Genomic DNA, 13,885 nt, shown 5'->3' on the forward strand with positions numbered 1-13,885 from the left:
AGAGAACAGATTCTGAAAATGGATATTTAGGCTGGAAGCTACTTTCATCCCCAAAGCAGGTTCCTGAGACAGAAGGGCAGGGAGTCACATCTCACCTGTTTATTTTGCCTGCTTAGAAAGGCTTGAGTGACCAGTTCAATCTCACACAGCTGGATTCAGGGCAGAACAGAAACAGCCCCAGGCAAGCCGACTCTTCATCCAGTGCTCTTCACTGCTGCCTATCTGACTCTGGCCTTTATCAGACAGAACAGAGAAAATGTTCCTGGGATCTGACATGTGTAAACACTCCTCCATCACCCTGGCCATGGCCGCTTGCCAAGACAGGATTGAGGCCAGATTTAGTGGGTCCTTCAGCCCAGTGACCCTGATGGAAACAATCCCCTGATATAGAACAGAGAGAGCCAGAGAAAAATGTGCTGTCCTACAAAGAACAAAGCCTGGGATGATTCATTCTCCTGATCCTGCTGATTTACCACTGGATGCTGGTCACTCATACACGGCTGTCAGCAACTTTGCAGGAATTCTAATCTGAATGCTTATCCTGAACACATAATTCCTTAGTTACTTCCTCATGGTTCCCAAATGTTCAGAGGTTTCCTGGGAATGCTTTCCTGGTTGTCCTCTTAGTACTTTGCAAGAGACCTTTTTAAAATGCCAAATAATCTGGAGGCCTTGGGTAACTCCCTTAGCTTCCCTGGACCTCAGCTTTCTTATCCTTAAAAATCAGGAATTGGACTAGCTGGCCTGAAAGTCCAATGACAAGACACATTTGAGGAAACCCTTTTAAATAGGAAAAACTTATTTGAGCTTTCTCTGTCTTAAAACTTGGCTGGTTACCTATGTGTTAATGGGACCAGGCAGTAGGGTGGGCCAGGGTGGGCCAGGGTCTGGCTGTGGGCATAGCCTCTGGTTCCACCATGCTCCCACTCCCCTGCCTTTGGTCTCCTGCCATGCCCTGGATGGATCACTAATGCTCAGGTCACTAATGATTTATTTCCTGCCAAATTTAGTAAACACTTACAAAGTAAAAGTAAATTATATAAGCACCATGAGGTTATTATGAAAAATCAACAAAGCAGAATATGTGTATATACAAAGTCATATGTATATAAGTACATTTACACACAAATGTAAACATTTACAATATGCCATTTTTAAGGGGACACATTCTAGGTGTTTCCTCCCCCCAGGTGTATTAATTTAGTTTTATTTTTACAGAAATCGGATCAGTCGGAACACATTACTCTGTAACATGCTTTTTGCACTAAACAATATGTCTTAGAGTGCCTTACTATGTCAGCGCATGAATCCTCCTAAAATGGCTACAGAGGACCCATTATGTGGATATATCATATCATGTCCTCACTACTCCTTTTTGTTAACCACTTCTCCATTGATGGATACTAACTTTGCTTCTAGGGTGTTGCTATTTCAAAAAAATATTGCAATAAACAAATATTCTTGTCCATATATTTGACCATTTCTCTAAGATAGATATATCTAGAAGCAAAACTATTGGGTTTACAGAAATGCCCATTTTACATTTGAAAAATTCTGCCAAATTGTCCTTCAATATGGTAATACCATTGGGAATATCCATTTACCCCCATAATCTCATTGATCTTCCATTGTTGTCTTATACTTGCAACAGCAAGGCTGAGCACGTTTACATGTTCCTTTGGCCATGTATATTTCTCTCATGGATTGCCTATTTATACCCTTTGCTTATTTTTCACTTAGGTTGCCTTTTTCCTTATCAACTTGTAGGAATTTAAAAATGTTTTTAATCAGCTTGTGTACTCATCACCCAGCTTTGATATTATCGACTCAGGGCCAATATATTCTCCCAACCATGCATGGGTTATTTTGAAGCAAATCCCCAACATCATACCATTTCATCTGTTAATATTTCAGTAAGTAGGATAAAGAAAGGGGGGGTAATCAGAAGAGGGAATGAAGCATGAGAGACTATGGACTCTGAGAAACAAACTGAGGGCTTCAGAGGGGAGGAGGGTGGGGGAATGGGATAGACTGGTGATGGGTAGTAAGGAGGGCACATATTGCATGGTGCACTGGGTGTTATATGCAACTAATGAATCATTGAACTTTACATCAGAAACCAGGGATGTACTGTATGGTGACTAACATAATATAATAAAAAATTAAAATTAAAAAAAATATTTCAGTAAGTAAACCTAAAATATCAAAGCTCTTAAAAATATTCACAGTATTATCATATCCAAAAAGAAAAATAATTCCCTTAATATCATCAAACATCCAGTGTTCATATTTCCTTCATTAGCTCTTGTAGTTTTAAAAATAATTACCTCAATGTCATCAAATGCCCAGTAAATTTCCTCCATTGTCTCATAAATCTTTTTTTAACAATTTGTTTGAATCCAGATCCAAAGAAGGTCAATGAATTTTAATTGGTTAATAGGTCTTCTAAGTCCCTTTTAATTTATAGATTCTTTCTTTCATTTGTTGGAGAATTTGAGATATTTTTCCTTGGAGTTTCCTACAGCCTGGATTTTTGCTCATTGCATTTGATGGTATCATTTGACATGTCCCTGTATCCTGTGTGTTTCTTGAATACTTGTGTCTAAGACTTGCTTAGATTCAAGATTGATGTTTTGACAAGAATACCTTATAGGTGTGTTGTGTTTCCAGCAAGGCCATGTGACTCTGGCTGTCTCTTCACGAGGTTAGTAGCAGGCATTCCTATTGTGTTGGTCTGGGCCCACCCAGGAAACAGAAATCACACAGCAGGGGTGGTCATATAAAGAATGATTAACTGTGATGGGAGAGTAACAATGAGGAAGTATGGTATATGGTATCCAATATCTAAGGGAGAATACTCGTGGAGAAATGAGCTTGGAAGGGGGGTTCCCTGAAGACTGAAGCTCCCACTTAGTTGGAGCAGGTCTGGTTGCCGGACACTAGATGAAGGCAGTTAAGCTCACCGGGCCTCTCGGCCACATCTAGTCCATAGTCACCAGGAAGCAAGCAGGAACCCATGGATGCAGGGTGCTGCTATGGGGGGATGGCCTGGTGGGCAGCATTCATGTTGGGAGGACCAGAAGGACCAACGTCCTCAGGCACAAGGCAGCTGATGGTGGAGAACAGAGTGCAGGAGGAGTCAGGGCTTTACTGCCTGGTGAGGCCTGGGGTGCACAGTGTCTCCATCACAAGTGCTGAGGCGAAGGTGGTCACTGGGCCCACGCTAGGACTCTTAGGTCTCTGAGGGACTGCACATCGTAAGCACGTGGCTGGGGCAGAAGCAAACACTGCTGAGAGGCCATGTGGCAGGAGCAAGAAAAACAGTACTCCAATGCCATTGACTAAAGCCCCCTTCCTCCGGCGATGTCCCTCCTGCGCCCTCTACTGACAAAGCTTAACATCGTACTCATTGTAAAAAACGCTTCAAGAGTCCAATCCATTATTACAGAGCAGGTACTGAAGGGTGGTTAGGGGGCTGAGAGGCAGTAAATTGATAACTGACACAATGATCAGTAGCTAGGTCCTTTATTTCACTAGGGGTTGCAAAATGATTACATTTTAATTCTCACTATGTTCACTTATTAACTGGAATGCTCCCAGAGGGAACATTGCCTGAGGCACAGTATGTACGAGAACCTGGCTCTTTCTCCACCACCAGCATTTCTTCCTGCCTCACATAGTCTAGGTCCTTAGGTGCCAGTGTTCTCTGCCCATTCACCAGGTCCGATGTGAACTCTACTTTTGGCTCCCTTGCATCCCCTTCTCTCTCTCTGGTCCAATGTCTCACTTCAGGTCACAGCTCTTTTGTTAACACCTCCTGAATCCCGACTCTGCCTATAAATCCCCTGAATAGAACAAACAGGAAGTGGAACTTTTCATTCACAAACCACAGAATCGTCACAAACATCTTATGAAGTGGGTGTCCTCCTCTGGGTTTCACAGATAGGGCCCCTGAGGCTTATAGAAGGGAAGAGAGTGCTTCCAGATCCCACACTGGTAATGGGCAGAGCTGGGGCTACCCTTAGGTCTGCTTAATTCTGAGTCAGGAGAGCTTGCCAGCCCTGGAAAGCTCCCAGCCTTCTGCTTATTTCTCTCCAGGTAACTTCCACCGCACTTGTCTCCTGATTTCTTACCAGTTTCCCATTTGCTTCTGAATTTCCAGGTCGTGAAAAATGGTCTCCCAGAATCATCACTAGAAACTCTCTACCAGGATCACCTTCTCCAATATCCATCCCAGGGCTTAATTCCCAGGCTGCGGTTTCTTCTCAAACAGGAGCCTAATTCCATGTAAATGCATTTAGCTCCATACAATCTAGTGGCAGCTTATTTTCTCTGGTCTCAGGTTGACGGGACAGACACCTCTCTAGCTTTCAAGATGCTGTTTGACCTCCCCCATCCTCCACCCCTCTCCCTCCCCAACACACACAGACAGAAGAGAATGAGGATAGAGGTGAGAATTTCTCTTCCCCAGAGGCAGTTATGCTACTCAGCGGATTGTAAAGAAGGAAATAACACCAAACTTGGCATGGACATTAAACGTGGTTCTCTTCATTCTCCACTCTCAGGAAACCATGTGCCAGCTGTGAAGTCCTGACCATTCCAGCTGCGTGGAGACTGCTGAAAATCCTACTGCAGTCCTTTTCCTCTCTTCCCTCTCCAGTTCACTTTTCTTCCTCAACAACACACCTGCCACTTTTCCTTTTCTCTTGAGTCACCTCCTCCGCCCCATACTTATCACTCCCACCTCCCGGTCTTCCTTAGCCCTCTCCCCTGCATTCCTTCCTTTTGGTCCATGGCCCCCCGTCTTCCTCTCTTTCCTTCCTCCTACCCCAGCCTTACTGGCAAAATCAAGCAAAATAACAAAAGAATGGGGAATAAGTAAACAGCTGCCTACCCTCGCTTGGAAGTCCCTGGAAGTGGCTTCCTTCACCTCCATTGATAGAGTGTCTCCGTGTTTCAAAGTATTTGGCCCTCATTCAAGGCCAGTCACAGTGGCCGTGGAGTCATTGTGTTGAGATGAAGGTAAATCCAGGCAGTTTCTATTTTTAGATGCAATTGTGTTTCTGGAAAAGGCTGCACATAATAGGAAATCCTGAGTGTGAAGACTGTTTCCTGCCAGTTGAAGCATTGTTGTCTTTGGCTGTTCTGACAATAGCAGAGCCTTCGAGTAAGTGCACAAAGGTGTAGGGGCAGGGTGAGGAAGGAACCTGGCGTGTTGGGCAGATGAGAAGCAGTTGAGCGTGGAGGAGTTGGGGAAAGTGGGACTTGCTGGGGAAGGTGATTTAAAACTCTAAGTGAAAGCAAATAAGCTACGGAATCCTGTCAGAGGATGAAAAAAAATGGTTTACTTTACAAATATATCTATGGAAATGGGGTCAACTAGGGCAAGGCATTGTCTGCTCCATATGTGCTGTTATAAAATGGTCCATGATGAAGTGCCTACCTCATGGATACTGCCCGATGATGATAGTGGGGACAGTCACTGACAGTAACAAGGGGGATGGTGATGATGGTATTGGAAAGAGTTAGTTATTTTATTCAGACCTAAGAAACTGAAGACTCTTTTCTGCTGGGGTCTCTGGATAGTTCTGAAGCAGGGCTTCTCATCCTTAAATATGGATACAAATCACCTGGGAGCTCATTAAAAACATTTTGATTCAATGTTTGGGATGAGCCTGAGATTCTGCATTTTTTTTTTAAGATTTTCAAGATTTATTTGTCAGAGAGAGAGCACAAGCAGGGGGCATGGCAGGCAGAGGGAGGAGCAGGTTTCCTGCTGAGCAGGGACCCTGGGATCATGACCCAAGCTGAAGGCAGACGCTTAACCAACTGAGCCACCCAGGTGTCCCTGCGATTCTGCATTTCTAACAAGCTCCCAGGTCAGTTCTGCTAGCTGATCAATATATCCATCCTGTTTATAGGCTGAGGGACCAGGAGAACATGTATGGAAATATATCTTCAGAGTGTTGAGTCAGGACTGGGGGATAGGAAATAAGATAGAACTTTTTGATTTGTGGGCACTCTCATGAATCAGGACTCACATCCTGGTAAAGGTACAGTAGACACTTTCTTCATTGGATAAAGAACCCATTAGTTAGGAGGGCTGACACCAACATCCCTGAGCAGCTTAGCAGTGGCTGTCTTCTACAGACCAAGACTGAAGTGGGTGTTAGGTTAGAATCCGGCTCTAGTCATTATGTGTGTGTTGGGGGAGGCATTTGCCCATCAAAGGCAAGGTGGAAGTAATTGCCATAATGGCAAGCAAGGCAGAGAGACAACCCTCCAAAGGCCTTTGATAATGACTGCTAGAACATGGTGCACATGGAGGTCAGGGGAGCTGGTAGGGGAACTTCTTGGCCTACGTAACTGAAAAGATCAAGAGCAAACGAACAAAGGCTGGTGTCAGCTGCCACAATGAAGAATGGCAGCTCTCATCCAGATTCTAGATGTCAGTCGTCAGAGCCAGAGCACATTAAGAACCCTGCTACATGCTATTATTACATATACTTGGTAGCTCCTCCCCTAACCCTTCCCTAAAGGTTCCCGTAGCTGTTTACCCCAGTAATTATACACGGAGGAAAGAATACCTAGATCTTCTTTTTTTTTTTTTTTTTTTAATTTTATTTATTTGACAGAGAGAAAGACAGCCAGCAAGAGAGGGAACACAAGCAGGGGGAGTGGGAGAGGAAGAAGCAGGCTCCCATTGGAGGAGCCTGATGCGGGGCTTGATCCCAGAATGCTGGGATCACGCGCTGAGCCGAAGGCAGTCGCTTAATGACTGAGCCACCAAGGCGCCCCAAGAATACCTAGATCTTTTCAGGATCTGAGCTGGAAACTGGTAACAAGGGACCCCAAACACCACCGTGGCCCCTGTTCGAGTGGACCACAATGTAACCCTGGGATAAATGGCCCAAGTCAGTCTCAAAATGGGTCCAGTGGACTCATGTGGACCAGTCTTCCTTCCGTTCTTATTGTTCCTAGAACCGGGATCTTGGGCCAAGACCCAGCTAAAAGACACAAGGACAACCCACACCAAACAACCATACACACCAACAGAAAATAATTAGCCAAGCTTGGCCCCTAAAACAAAGCGGAAGCCCTCCTGACGTAGAGAAAGCGCCTCCTCAGGTTCCCACTCTGCCAATAAGGGAAAGAAAAGCAGTGCTTCATCCTGATTGGTTGGAAAGACCTTGTCCTGATTGGTTGGAAAAAACTAATCCTGATTGGTCGATATGGGCCGGCAACTCAGGCAGCTCATTGGTGGTTTTTGGAGCCGGGGTCTTAAACCCGGCTTGTGTATGGGACGGACTCCTGGCCGCATCCTGTTTCTGTTCTGTAAGAGAAGCTGTCTAATTATAAAAACCAATAGAAGGCACCCTGGCTGCACAATATTTTTCACTTGGGGCTTGTTTCCATGGTCCCTGTCTCACAGTGGTATGCTGATAGGCCAGCTCTCTAACAAGAAGGAGAAGACCGGGGAAGCGGAGGGGAAGTGGCTTGAGGGGGGAGAAGGAGAAGAAAAACCTCTGATATGAATGTGTGGCATTTGCTGATTTTTAGTTTGTACATACTTCCACCATGGCCAATTTCAAGCCACTAACATGAAGGGACAAGATGTTTTAGATCTTCAGTGTATACGCAGGATGGATATATTGAACAGTGGCAGAACTCCCCTGGGAGTCCATTAGAACGCAGGCCAGGTTCTGTGAATGATCCCTTCCTTCCCATAGCAGGGCTATTACTCACTTTCCAAGCCTTACTAAGACTTGACCGTAATTATTAATATAGCTGCAAAGAGGGGATGCAGGAGCAAATCTTGAGGCTAGCAAACACTGTCTAGCAAGGTATCAGCTTGGGGGAGGCTTTTGTCTATCTCCAGGTTAGGGGGCTGCTCTCTTAGCTAGTGGGAGGGGGCTACTGTTGCCAACCTAGAGGTCCTAGGGCACATCACCCCAGATTTCCTATCTCAGGGTCCCGCTCTTATCATGGCCCTCACTTCCCCATAGGAGACATGCCAAGGCTGTGACGCCAGCTTCTCTTGTTACTGCAACAGCCTGAAAATCCGGTCCTAGACCTGGTTTTCTTTATGACTGGCCCTCCAGCTGCAGATGAGGGTTTTAAAAATGCTGCCTGAGAAGCCTTCTGGCTTTTTTTTTTTTTTTTTTAAGATTTATTTATTTATTTATTTTGAGAGAAGGAGAGAGAGAGAGGAGGGGCAGAGGGATAGAGAAACTTTTAGCAGACTCCTCACTGAGCTCAGAGCCTGACCTGGGGCTTTATCTCACAACCCTGAGATCATGACCTGAGGCGAAACCAAGAGTGGGACACTTAACTGACTGGGCCACCCAGGCACCCCAAAGCCTTCTGGCTTTCACGCTGCGTTCTAAGTTGATGGTTGGCTGATCTGAGCCTGTCGTTTTCTTCAACAATTAACCAGCCCTATAATCTTTTGCCGCCGTATCTCTGATGTGACATAGCTATTGCATAAGCTGATGCATATCCTTCCGACGGACTCCATTTCAGCACTGCAAACAAGTCTCACTGAACTTATCCACAAGCTAAGGGGAGAATCTTCTAGAATCTTTCAAAGCTCCACATAACAATGGGGGCTCGTTACCACTGGGCTGCTGAGTGATCCGATTCCACAATTCCATTACAAGGGTCTGCTTCCCAGGAGAACTTCCAGTACCAACTGTCTTAGGTTGGGTTTTCCTGAATCGGACTCAGACACAAGGATTTGGGTGCAAGTAGTGTATTTGTGAGGGGATTCCAGGAAGCACTGGTAGAGACAGGGAGGGGCAGGAAGACAATAAGGGTGTATAATCAAGCAAGAGCCCCTGGGAGGCCCTGGGACTTAATCCCACTGGGAAACACTCTGGAATATTCCTCAGTTACCCACCGCCTGAGGGATGAGAAAGTTATGTATTTATCCACCCACACCTCCTCCGTCTTTGCCTAAGGGCTGCAACTGGGGGCATTGACTCACTGGCATACCAAAACTGTCCTCAGCAAAGAAAAATCAGGTGTTTACAAAAACAGCTGTTGGTATTTAGAGGTGAGTGCCAAGGAGATACTGGCTGGGCATGTCGGCCTCTGCTACAAACTTGTATCAGAACTGAGCTATGGGTTACCCCACTATGGTAGCAGTAGCAATACCAAAAAATATGACCCAGCCCAAATGGGGACGATGCTTGGAAACTCTTGGGGAAAGAGAGATATGGTACAGCCTGGGTGATCTTGGTGCTGGAGCCACTGGGTAGGTAACACAATGGTCAGGAGTTCCAGTTAAAGAGCTAGAACCCTGGCCTGCTGTGTGGGGTGAGTCACCAGGCCAGTTCCCACATGAGCCTTTCCACTGGCATGCCAGGAGATGTAATCCACAGAGAGATATGTCTGACAGACTAGCTGCTGCAGATTACCATTGGGCCCTTCAGGTAACAAAGCCTTGGCCAGTTAGGAAAACCCCTTAAAGAGTGACTCCATGGGTCAGAATTTCCAGGCACAAGTTGTAGGAAAGTATTTTGAGAAATACAGCTTTTTGAGGAGCCAAATTATATTGAAAATAATAACAGCACCTAGCTGCATTTGTATGGGGTTTTCAGAGCATGTTCACCTATTAGTTCAACTGACCCTCACAAGGAGGCAACGAAGAAAAATGAGGGGGTGTTTTTGTCCTCATTTCACAGATGAAGAAAAGTTGAGACTCGATGAGGTTAAGTGACTATTTCTGTTACAGAATTTCTGTCCCTTTAGTGCCTGAGGTTCTTGGTCACGCCGCTTTGAAGAATGAAGAGGTAGACCAGGGTGGTGGGCAGCAAAGCAAAGTTTATTGAGCGATAGTACAAAGCTCCCAGGGAGGGAGGGGACCCCAGAGGGTTGCCCCCGGAGTTTCTAAGTCTAGGGTTTTTTATGGGCTCCTTGGCGGTCTGTTTTAATCTGATTAACCCTCCCTGTGCCTGTCATCCAAACAGGTTTTTGTCATCTACCTATCACATGGGGAAGGGTGGAGGGCTCCTTCCATGCTGGTGTAAAATCCTTTTAAGGGTGGTTTCCTCTTAGGGTGGGGGGGCCCCTTGTCCCTGTTTGCCTTTCTTCCGACTATCCTGCACTATTTCAAAGGTCACAAAGCTACTTAGTGGGGGAGGAGAGGCTCAACCTCACATCTTCTGTTTCTGTGCCGTTCAGTGTTTGTTCCTAGCCCAGTGTTTCCTATAAACTGTCTCCCATTAGTTGTGGAAGAGAGCCTTGGTACCAGGATCATGTCTGGCTCCTTTCAGCATCCCCAGTGCTGGTATATTTTGATTGCTTAATATCTGTAGGTAAAGGAAATGAATTAAAAAAAAATTCTTTTTTAAATTTCATTTACTTGAGAGAGCGAGCAAGCAGAAGTGGGGTGAGGGGCAGAGGGAGAAGCAGACTCCCCGCCGAGCAGGGAGTCAGATGTAGGATTGTATCCTGGGACTCTGGGATCATAAGCCGAACTGAAGGCAGATAGATGCTTAACTGACTGAGCCACCCAGGCACCCAGCAGATGAATTTTAGAATCCTCCTCCCCAAGATCTGTAAAGAGATGCAGAACCCTTTGTCACTCCTCTTTTTCTCCTCCCAGCTACATTTGCATACAACACACACACACATACTTCTCTCACCCATACCCTCGCATTCTCTGACACACACACGAACTTCAACCCTGCAGACTTTGCTTTTTCCCCCCAGCTTTATTCATGGATTGACATATTAAATTGTAAAATATTTGGTATGTGTATACATTGTGAAAACTTTCCTCTGTCTAGTTAACGAGCACATCCATCGCCTCACATATTTATAGATGTATTTATCTTCATATGAGAATGTTTAAGTTCTACTCGCAGCAAAAATTTTTTTAAAGACTTACTTGACAGAGAGCACAAGCAGGGGGAGAGGGAGAAGCAGGCTCCCCACTGAGCAGGAGCCCAATGAGAGGCTCCATCCCAGGACCCCAGAATCATGACCTGAGCTGAAGGCAGACGATTAGCCAACTGAGCGACCCAGGTGTCCCTACTCTAAGCAAATCTGAATTAAACAACACAGTTCAGGTGCGTGTTTTGATAGAACACAGTGCAGGTGTCTTCTTTTGATACATCTTGGAAACCCTCACACACAGAAGAACCTGAGAAATCATGAGGGGGTCAGAGGAGCGCTCACATTTATTAGGAGACCCAAACTGCTCTCTGGGAATGTCTTTAGAGTTAGAAGGTAGAATCTTGACTGACTCGTGACAACGTGCAGAATTGTTCAGCTACCTGGGTGGGGGTGGAACTGCTCTCCCAGGGTCAGGCCTCTGGAAGAGGCTGACAGCTCAGTGGTATGTAGTGACCCTGTACAGCCACAAGAGGGAGCCAGTGGTGCAGGGAGTTACGCTTAAAAAGAGCCGCCAGCAGCAGGAATGACCCCCATGGGCTGAACTGAACCCACAAAAGGAATCTGGAGGGAAAGCCGAAGTGGGACAAGGGGGAGGTCTAAGCGGGGAGCAAAACAGAGAGAACGTGAGAGAAAACAGAACTGTAGAGTTAAACAGAGGGGGAGGGTGTCAAAATTTTAATCATGTTTTATATAAAAAATAAATTGCTGGGGGACTTTCATCTTTTACTTTGCAGTATTCTGATTTTTTTCTCCAAAGAAGCATACATTATTTTCTAAATTAACAGTGCATAAATAAACATATTTAAAATAAATGGGAATCATAGAACAAGCACTGAGCAAAATGATGGAAAAATCCCAAATTTGCTCTGGAGTTCTAGGAAACATCAATGTCATTCTTGGATTTTTGCTTTGTTATGAGGCACTACCCCTCCACTTGTACATCTGTACTCATTTCCATGGTCTCTTTTTCCTTCATTATTCTCTTATGAATCGTAATTGCCTTCCGAGCACACTACCTTTAGCCTGAAATTAATAGAAATAAATTAATAGCAGATAGCGTCAATGTTTTGCAATAATTCTTAACTGAAGCTGTTATCATTTTCACTTTGTTATGAAGATAAAAGTCTAAATGATCTATGCGGTTCAATTGTTAGAAATTCATTAGAAACAATAGTAAAGCTATTTCAGTTGCCTCTTGGAAGCCTCTATTTAGAGAATTTGTTTTGCATATCCTAAGAGGCATAGCTATAAAGCCGTGACAATGATTTTAATTAAACATCTTAGACCTTTTATATCTAATTGACGCTCTTCCTGCAAACCATGGGAACCAATATGATTATGGCAGACATCAAAGCATTTGGCTTAGGAAATTGCCCTTGGAGTCCATTTAGGGAAATTTTTTAAAAATTGACTTATCTCATGCCTCTTTGGGACTCCAAATGTTATTAGCCATCTTAAAAAGTGTTTTATGAATGTGAATTTAGCCTCAGGTGGCTCAAAGCTTTTCTGGAAATTAATCCACCTTCAGAGGATAAGGACTCACCACCTCCATTAGGGGCTACCATTCCAGGACAAGGAGGGAGGAATAAACAGAATCCGGCCTTGGTGTTGGGGTTACAGCTCTGTGATGAGAGAGGAGGTTGGATGCTCTAGTTGTCTTTGTGGCATGCCCTCTTAGCCTCTCCCTGGTTTCTACACAGCTGAGAGAAGCCTGTGGGCGGAGGGCAGCCTCTACTCACCCTCCACTCTTCTGAAGGTAGGTCTGAACTGGTATGGGCCCTGGAGAAGTGGGCTTATACTGTCCCAATGCTTCCCAACCATTTGTATATCACAAATACATAAAGAGAGCTAGTTTTTATATAAAAAGCCTGAGCTAAAGGGGATCTGGAGGCATTACCTTATATTACATAAGTATTGAATTTGTATGAAACTTTCAAATAAAATCTTTTAACACTTTTAATGAGAAGCTTGAGTTTGCTTTCATCAACAGAATTTTTTAAATTGGATTTTGATGCTTAAAATGGCTCCTTGCAACAATTCCTCAAGATGTTTTAACAATAGCCTCTTCAGAGTTTTGACAGTCACTGTCAGTGACTTTGTTTGCTATAGAAGGTGATAACATTTTTTTTTAAGATTTTATTTATTTATTTGACAGAGAGACAGCCTGCGAGAGAGGGAACACAAGCAGGGGGAGTGGGAGAGGAAGAAGCAGGCTCATAGCGGAGGAGCCTGATGTGGGGCTCGATCCCAGAACGCCGGGATCACGCCCTGAGCCGAAGGCAGATGCTTAACGATTGAGCCACCCAGGCACCCCAGTGATAACATTTTTAAGCCCAGCTTTACAGCCATTCAAAAATTTACAACATTTGAAATTACAACAAAAGAGAACCCAACTGCTCTTCCTCTTCTTTCATTGAGAAAGGGAATGTTGGCATTTCCAGTAGATTATGAATTCAATGGAATGTTTTCAGATCAAATATTTCAAAATAAAGGCTCTCGTTTGCAGGGGACATGTGTGTCATTAGGAGGCTCACCTTGCTGCAAATGGCCAGAAATATCCCAGGGTATGAAGACAGATATTAGGGACCTACGAAGACTGGAAGCTGGGACTTTTTATCCCCTTATTCTCCACTGGCCATCCCTTGGGCTTCATTCTTGCTTGTTGGGTCCCTCATCCAGACAGGCGCTGTTGCTCTCTGCAGGGGATGTAGCTGCCTAGGGAGAGGGCACCTCCTTCACTGCCTTCAGCTCAACCGTGTGCAGCAACCAACACAGATGTCCCTAGTGATGCCCCAGCCTCTCAAGCCTGGAAGCCTAAGAAAATCGGGGTCTCGGGCACACTAGTAACCCAACCAGAGCACCCCACTACAAACCACTATGAGGAAACTCTCTTCTACATTGAACTCAAGGAACCTTCACTCACATCCTGCTTAGCCAGCTTCTCAGGGAGAGGAGCAGAAGGAAATCTCAGGCCATGGCTTTA

This window comes from Ursus maritimus, unplaced genomic scaffold (genome assembly GCF_017311325.1).
Source record: "Ursus maritimus isolate PB19 unplaced genomic scaffold, ASM1731132v1 scaffold_20, whole genome shotgun sequence".
In the NCBI taxonomy this organism is placed as follows: domain Eukaryota; kingdom Metazoa; phylum Chordata; class Mammalia; order Carnivora; family Ursidae; genus Ursus; species Ursus maritimus.